Below are 8,597 nucleotides of genomic sequence, written 5' to 3' on the forward strand. Positions count from 1 at the left end.
TCGCCCCTGACGCATCACCTCGCCTCTGCAACGCCATCCCTCCCTCTGCTGGTCTGACACACATATATAGGGCAATGTATCCGTCTATTCCCCATTGATTAAGAAACAGTCTTTGTTTCAAACCATGAACAGTGTCATTCATGTACTTTGAGCGAAACTCAATTTAAAACTACCATTGAACCATCTGGTGGGGACCGAAGGAGAGAAAAGCTCCCCATTGAAAACAATCATCTCCCTTAAAGTATTGAAGGGAACCAAAGTGCAACAGTCATGTTGAACCAGTAAATATGTTAGATGGGGGGTCAGTTTTCAGATGTATGCTGACGACTCCCAGATCTACTTCTCCACTGTTTGTGCTGTCAGAATGCTTGTCCAATACCCAGTCCCGGATGAACTGCAATTACTTAACAGTTAAACATCAGAAAGCCTCTAACTCCATCCTCCTCTCAGTTTCAGGCTGAACTGGACTGTTTGCATTCTCAACATTCTATTCAACCCCAAGTTGAGATTCTAACCCCATATCTTCTCCATCACAAAGACTGCCTACTTCCATTCTCCATAACATTGCCTGCCCTCACCTCAGCCCACCCACTGCTGAAAACCTCATCCACGCCCTTTTCACCTCCAGGCTCAACTATTCCAATGTTCTCCTGGCCCGCTTCCCATCCTTCACTCTCTATAAACTTCAGGTAATCTAAATATCCATATCTGTTTTTGCAATGTCCCACTCATCCATTACTCCTGTCCTCACTGACCCCTATTGGTTTCAATCCCCCAACACCTCAGATATAAAATGATCAATCTTGTGTTAAAATCCCTTCATGGCTTATCCCCCTTTCTGTCTCTATAACCTCTGTAGTTTTCTCCAGCACTTTGACTCTGGCCCCTTGTGCATTCCACTTTTCCCTTCACCCCAACATTGGTAGTACTACCTTCAGCCTTCACAGTGAGAAATTCCCTCGCAATTCTGTCCACCTCTCTCTCCCTTTAAGCTTCTCCTTAAAATCCACTTTTTCGACCAGGTTTCGGTCACCCTTTTGGCTTGATATCCATTTTGCTTTATTAGGCTTCTGTGAAGCACTTTGGGAGATTTATCTACTCTAAAGGTACTATATAAATGCAAGTTGTTGTGAAATTTACTCTAAATTGGTGTCAATTGGTATACCACTAGGAAAAATATTCCGAAGAGAATTAATCACGTGAATAGGAATGAAGTGTGTTATGTAAAAAAAAAATGTATGGATTTATTTTTTGGCACGTGCTAGGTTTGCCCTTCTCCATCTGCATCATGTACCTGCACAGTATATCCCAGCTAAGTGTATGCTTGTGTGCTTGGATCTTTCCCAATGCCACTTATTTTTAGTTTTGATACAAAGCATAAAAATGCTATGCGAACCTTAGGTGTCAGTTTTGGCTCAGCTGTAGCACTCTCTCAGAAGTTGTGCATTCAAGCCCTACTCCATGGCCTTGAGCACGTAATCCTGATTGGCACTTCAGTCGGAGGTGTACCGTCTTTAAGATGCAGCATAAAATTGAGGACCCATCTGCCCTCTCAGTTGGATGTAAAGATCCCATGCACTATTCAAAGAAGATCAGGGGAGTTCTCCCCAGTGCCTGGGCCAATATTCAATATTTATCCCTCAACCAATATCACTAAAACAGATTATCTGGTCATTTATCTCATTGCTGTTTGTGGAACTTTGCTGTATGCAAATTGGTTGTTGCATTTCCCTACATTACAATTGTGACTATTCTTCAAAAGTAATTCATTGGCTGTAAAGCACTTTAAGACATCCTAAGGTTGTGAAAGGTGCTAAATAAAAGTAAGTTTTTTCTATCCAATTGCCGATCATATTTTAATACACTCTGTCACAGACAATTGGTTGTCAACTTGCAAGAATGATTGGTTGCTACATCATTGAAAATAGCTGTCTCACCTGTCTACATAAATCGAAAATAAAACCCAACAGGATGTATGAATAATCTGCCCTGCATTATAGCTCAGGTTCTTTATTGAAACCTTCTTGTAAACCAATCCAATCAATACTGGTTCACCAATGAAAAGTCAAATAACCATGCAGATGAGTCCAGAGTGAACCATAAATGAATATTGTGTTAAAAGAACCGATGCCTAAGATTTTCAGCATCATTACTTTTCTGTAACTTAAACAAATGAAAATATTATTTATAGTGTTGTTGCTTATAAGAATATGGGCACATGTTCTGCAGATTTAATTTAATTTCACTTGAGTTTTGTAAATTTTCCACTATTACAGTACCTGCCAATGATGTCAATGGTTCATTGAAAGCACAGGAAGCAACAGCAATCTTAAAAAAAACTGGATATATGCGACATGCATTCAAAAATATAAAATGTTAACTAAGCACTTATAGAATTTTTAGATGTTTAACATTAATTACTTAGGTTGAGTACATAAGTGTACTTTACATCAATTGTAATAAACAATGGCTGAGTGGAACACAGTGGAGCATTTGAGCTTCAGCTGTCTGTTCTTTGGAGTTGTAAGCTGTGTATTCACGGCCACACTTTTTCAATACACTATCAGGGAGATGTGCCAAGCAGAGACAGGATACTTATATAGATAGAAGAAAAATCAAAAGATATATTAGTTTCTATCTCATATGCAGATTTCCCATCAGTCAATCCTGATTGGCTGTCATCTCTCAGGAAGGGAATGGTGAGTGGTGCCAGAAAAACCTTTAAAAAACATAATTAAGAATGAGGAAATTAAATAGCAAATACTTCTTTTAGAAAAACATTAGTCTAGGTGCTTTGTCTGTTTAAAAACAAAACCATGAGAATACACATTGCTTTTTTAAAAACCCAGCATTGATGTAGCTTATCTTCCAAATTCATTCTGTGGAGAATTGGTCAAAAAATCCAGCAGGATATTGATGCTGAAAAATGGATCACTTTTCCAATTTTGTCATCCATTGTCAGCATCAAACATTCCCAGTTCAGGTATAAGACAACTTTAAATAGGGCTCAACTCTATTTTGTTTCAATAATGTTTCTTATCCCCCAGCATCAAAATAATGGGCTGAATTATATGGACAACAGCAAAACAATAGTGCTTGCCACTGACCTCGAAGAAAGCTGCCCAAAGAGATCTAGCAATTTCTGTACTATGGGTATCCCCTTTCCCGACGGCAGTTTAAATCTGGCACCAAATTAAGGGGCTCTCTTGGCGTGCAGCAGCAGTGATGTCAGCAAGCAGGTAAGCAGCCAATCACATTGAAGTATTCAAACACAGCAAACCTGGAAATGAAAAGCACTTAAAACCTTTCACTTACAATTTAAATTTTCAGATTGTGAAATAAATTAAGATAGGAGTTAAAATAAATATAAACAAGCTTTAATTTTTTTTAGAAAAGGGTGGAAATTTTTATCATACTGGGGAAATGTGATATTCCATATAAAATTAGCTTTTCAGGGCCACTGAGGGAGTTTAGCAGCAATTATCGTCAGTACGCTGTTAAAACCTCAGTTACACCTCATTCAACAAGGTGTAACTTTTTCAGTGGCTTTTACGGTGAGACTTAACAGCTTAAGAGTGGAAGTTCTTGTCAATTTACTGATTTCCCATTGATTGTAGTCTGGGGGTTGCTTCAACAGTTCACCCTTTGGAGAAATGTAGAATCACTGTCAGAAACTTTGAGATTTCCATGTGGACTCCAAAGGTTGCTGTTAGTTTCAGTGGAGTAATGTAGGTGAAGGCTCACAGTTTTGCTGTTATTACCATTGCAAAATCCGGGCCAACATTCCCATGTATAATGGTGCATCTTTTTTTTCCGCGCAAATCGTCAATGTGGCCTCTTTCAATGAGACTGAAAATTTATTTCAAAAAAATTCTGAATTATGATTGGTTTTGTACTGTGGTGCCTACTATGATCTGCTTACCTTTTCATCTAGTTATATGAAAAGGAAGAATGTGCAGGATTATGGGGAGAAGGCAGGAGAATGGAACTGAGGGAATTTCTCTTTCAAAGAGCCAGAGCAGACATGATGGGCTGAATGCCTTTCTTCTGTGCCATAACAATTCTGTGAATCTGTAATGTTATTTTAGTTAATTTGTGTTTTTTTTCCAAAATCAGTTTGTGGGGGTGGAACAAATCTCAGTAATGTCACCCTTTTAATTTGATTCTGTTCCTATGAGGCTAGGCTTGTCTCATTCTACATTTTGACCAGCCTAATTCAAAAGATGACCTATTAGGATTTGGTTTAAAACTGCACAAAATTTAGCATTCTTAAAGCCATTGATTTCAATACATCAGTTTGATCTGGGTTTGAATCCAGTGCCTAAGGAGTGTCCCTCTTTGGCCTCCTTGTCTCGAGAGACAATGGATAAGCGCCTGGAGGTGGTCAGTGGTTTGTGAAGCAGCACCTGGAGTGGCTATAAAGGCCAATTCTAGAGTGACAGACTCTTCCACAGGTGCTGCAGATAAAATTGGTTGTCGGGGCTGTTACACAGTTGGCTCTCTCCTTGCGCTTCTGTCTTTTTCCTGCCAACAGCTAAGTCTCTTCGACTCGCCACACTTTAGCCCCGCCTTTATGGTTGCCCGCCAGCCCTGGCGAACACTGGCAACTGACTCCCACGACTTGTGATCAATGTCACAGGACTTCATGTCGCGTTTGCAGACGTCTTTAAACCGGAGACATGGACGGCCGCTGGGTCTGGTACCAGTGACGAGCTCGCTGTACAATGTGTCCTTGGGGATCCTGCCATCATCCATGCGGCTCACATGGCCAAGCCATCTCAGGCACCGCTGGCTTAGTAGTGTGTATATGCTTGGGATGTTGGCCACCTCGAGGACTTCTGTATTGGAGATACGGTCCTGCCACCTGATGCCAAGGATTCTCCGGAGGCAGCGAAGATGGAATGAATTGAGACGTCGCTCTTGGCTGACATACGTTGTCCAGGCCTTGCTGCCGTAGAGCAAGGTACTGAGGACACAGGCTTGATACACTTGGACTTTTGTGTTCTGTGTCAGTGCGCCATTTTCCCACACTCTCTTGGCCAGTCTGGACATAGCAGAGGAAGCCTTTCCCAAGCGCTTGTTGATTTCTGCATCGAGAGATAGGTTACTGGTGATAGTTGGGCCTAGGTAGGTGATCTCTTGAACCACTTCCAGAGTGTGGTCGCCGATATTGATGGATGGGGCATTTCTGATGTCTTGTCCCATGATGTTCATTTTCTTGAGGCTGATGGTTAGGCCAAATTCATTGCAGGCAGCCGCAAACCTGTCGATGATTCTCTGCAGACACTCTTCAGTGTGAGATGTTAATGCAGCATCATCAGCAAAGAGGAGTTCCCTGATGAGGACCTTCCGTACTTTGGTCTTCGCTTTTAGACGGGCAAGGTTGAACAACCTGCCACCTGATCTTGTGTGGAGGAAAATTCCTTCTTCAGAAGACTTGGACGCATTTGAGAGCAGCAGGGAGAAGAAAATCCCAAACAGTGTAGGTGCGAGAACACAGCCCTGTTTCACGCCACTCAGGATAGGAAAGGGGTCTGATGAGGTGCCGCTATGCTGAATTGTGCCTTTCATATTGTCATGGAATGAGGTGATGATACTTAGTAACTTTGGTGGGCATCCAATCTTTTCTAGTAGTCTGAAGAGACCACGTCTGCTGACGAGGTCAAAGGCTTTGGTGAGATCAATGCAAGCAACGTAGAGGGGCATCTGTTGTTCACGGAGTTGTTGTTCAAGGCGTGTCCAAGCATACATATATGAGGTGCGGTGTTTTGTCATAACACTTAAGTGTTTCAGTGTGTTGAAAGACATAGGTTGCAGCCACACAAAAAGTTTCTGATCTTGGCCATGTTATTACGGATGGACAATGGAGGCATTTAAGCACAAGGAATAGAATTTTAAAATTGAGGTGTCAGAGACTGGAATTATATAGGTCAGTGAAGAGAGGTGATGGTTGAGTAGAATTTGGTGCAGGATCGGATACGGGCAGCAAAGTTTTGAATCTTATGCAGAGCGGGGATGGGAGGGTAGCATGGACAGCTTGAAAATAGTCGAGTCTGGAGAGGGCAAAGAGATTTTATTTTATTTTTTATTTAGAGATACAGCACTGAAACAGGCCCTTTGGCCCACCGAGTCTGTGCCGACCATCAACCACCCATTTATACTAATCCTACATTAATCCCATATTCCCACCTCTCCTACCACCTACTAGGGGCAATTTACAATGGCCAATTTACCTATCAACCTGCAAGTCTTTGGCTGTGGGAAGAAACCAGAGCACCCGGCGGAAACCCACGTGGTCACAAGGAGAACTTGCAAACTCCACACAGGCAGTACCCAGAATCGAACCCGGGTCGCTGGAGCTGTGAGGCTGCGGTGCTATCCACTGCGCCACGGTGCCGCCCTGAGGCCTGAGATAGACAAGGATTTCAATGGCGGAGGGGCTGAGGTGGATGGAGGTGGGTGATGTTATGGGTGTAGAAGTAGGTTGTCTTTGGGATGAAGAGGATATGGAGCTGGTAGCTCAGACTGAATAGAACACTGAGATTGTGAACAATCTTTTTTAGCTTGAGACAGGGAGGGGAGAATTAGTGGTATGGAATCTGTGACAGGGGTCAACGATGACAGGGGAGGTGTTGGCGTAGTGGTATTGTCACTGGACTAGTAACCTAGAGACCCAGGGTATTCCTCTGGGGACATGGGTTTGAATCCCACCATGCCAGAAGGTGGAAGTTTAATTCAATTAATAAAAAAAATCTGGAATTAAAAAGCTAGTCTAATGATGACCACAAAACCATTGGCGATTGTCGCAAAAACCCATCTAGTTCACTAATGTCCTTTAGGGAAGGAAATCTGCTGTCCTTATCTGGTCTGGCCTACATGTGACTCCAGACCCACAGCAGTATGGTTGACTCTTAAAATGCCCTCTGAAATTGCCTAGCAAGCCACAGATGTACCTAACTGCTAAAAAGTCGATATGCAATGAAACTGGACGGACCACCCGGCATCGACCTTGGCACGGAAACAACAACGGCAAACACAGCCCTGTTGACTCTGCGAAGTCCTCCTTACTAACATCTGGGGGCTTGTGCCAAACCTCAGAGAGCTGTCCCACAGGCTAGTCAAGCAACAGTCTGACACAGTCATACTCACTGAATCATACCCTACAGTGTCCCAGACACGACCATCACCATCCCTGGGTATGTCCTGTCCCACCGGCATGACAGACCCAACAGTGGTGGCAACATGCCAGGAGTAGCACCAGGCATACCTCAAAATGAGATGTCAACCTGGTGAAGCTACAACCTAGGACTACTTGCATGCCAAACAGCGTAAGCAGAACTCCAGAACTTGTCCCGCCCCTAGCCAGGCTGTTCAAGTACAGCTACAACACATCTACCCGGCAATGTGGAAAGTTGCCCAGGTATGTCCTGTTCAGAAAAAGCAGGACAAATCCAACCCAGCCAATTACCGCCCCATCAACCTACTCTCAATCATCAGTAAAGTGATGGAAGGGGTCATCGACCGTGCTATCAAGCACCACTTGCTTAGCAATAACCTGCTCAGTGAAAGTCAGGTTGGATTCCGCCAGGGCCACTCAGTTCCTGACCTCATTACAGCCTTGGTTCAAACATGGAGCTGAACTCCAGAGGTGTGGTGAGATGACTGCCCTTGACATCAAGGCAGCATTTGACCGAGTATGGCATCAAGGAGCCCTAGCAAAACTGGAGTCAATGGGAATCAGAGGGAAAACTCTCCGCTGGTTGGAATCATACCTAGCGCAAAGGAAGATGGTTGTGACTGTTGCAGGTCAATCATCTCAGCTCCAGGACATCACTGCAGGAGTTCCTCAGGGCAGTGTCCTCGGCCCAACCATCTTCAGCTGCTTCATCAATCACCTTCCTTCAATCATAAGGTCAGAAGTGGGGATGTTCGCTGATGATTGCACAATGTTCAGCACCATTCGCGAGTCCTCAGATACTGAAGCAGTCCATGTAGAAATGCAGCAAGACCTGGACAACATCCAGGCTTGGGCTGATAAGTGGCAAGTAACATTCACGCCACACAAGTACCAGGCCATGACCATCTCCAACAAGAGAGAATCTAACCATCTCCCCATGACATTCAATGGCATTACCATCGATGAATCCCCCACTATCAACATCCTGGGGGTTACCATTGACCAGAAACTGGAGTAACCGTATAAATACAGTGGCTACAAGAGTAGGTCAGAGGCTAGGAATCCTGCGGCGAGTAACTCACCTCCTGACTTCCCAAAGCCTGTCCACCATCTACAAGGCACAAGTCAGGAATGTGATGGAATACTCTCCACTTCCCTGGATGGGTGCAGCTCCAACAACACTCAAGAAGCTCTAATCCATCCAGGACAAAGCAACCGGCTTGATTGGCACCCCATCCACAAACATTCACTCCCTCCACCACCAACGCTCAGTGGCAGCAGTGTGTACCATCTACAAGATGCATTGCAGCAATGCACCAAGGCTACTTAGGCAGAATCTTCCAAACCCGCAACCTCCACCACCTAGAAGGACAATGGCAGCAGATGTGTGGGAATACCACCACCTTCAAGTTCCCCTCCA

Source organism: Heterodontus francisci, chromosome 23, assembly GCF_036365525.1.
Source record: "Heterodontus francisci isolate sHetFra1 chromosome 23, sHetFra1.hap1, whole genome shotgun sequence".
In the NCBI taxonomy this organism is placed as follows: Eukaryota; Metazoa; Chordata; class Chondrichthyes; order Heterodontiformes; family Heterodontidae; genus Heterodontus; species Heterodontus francisci.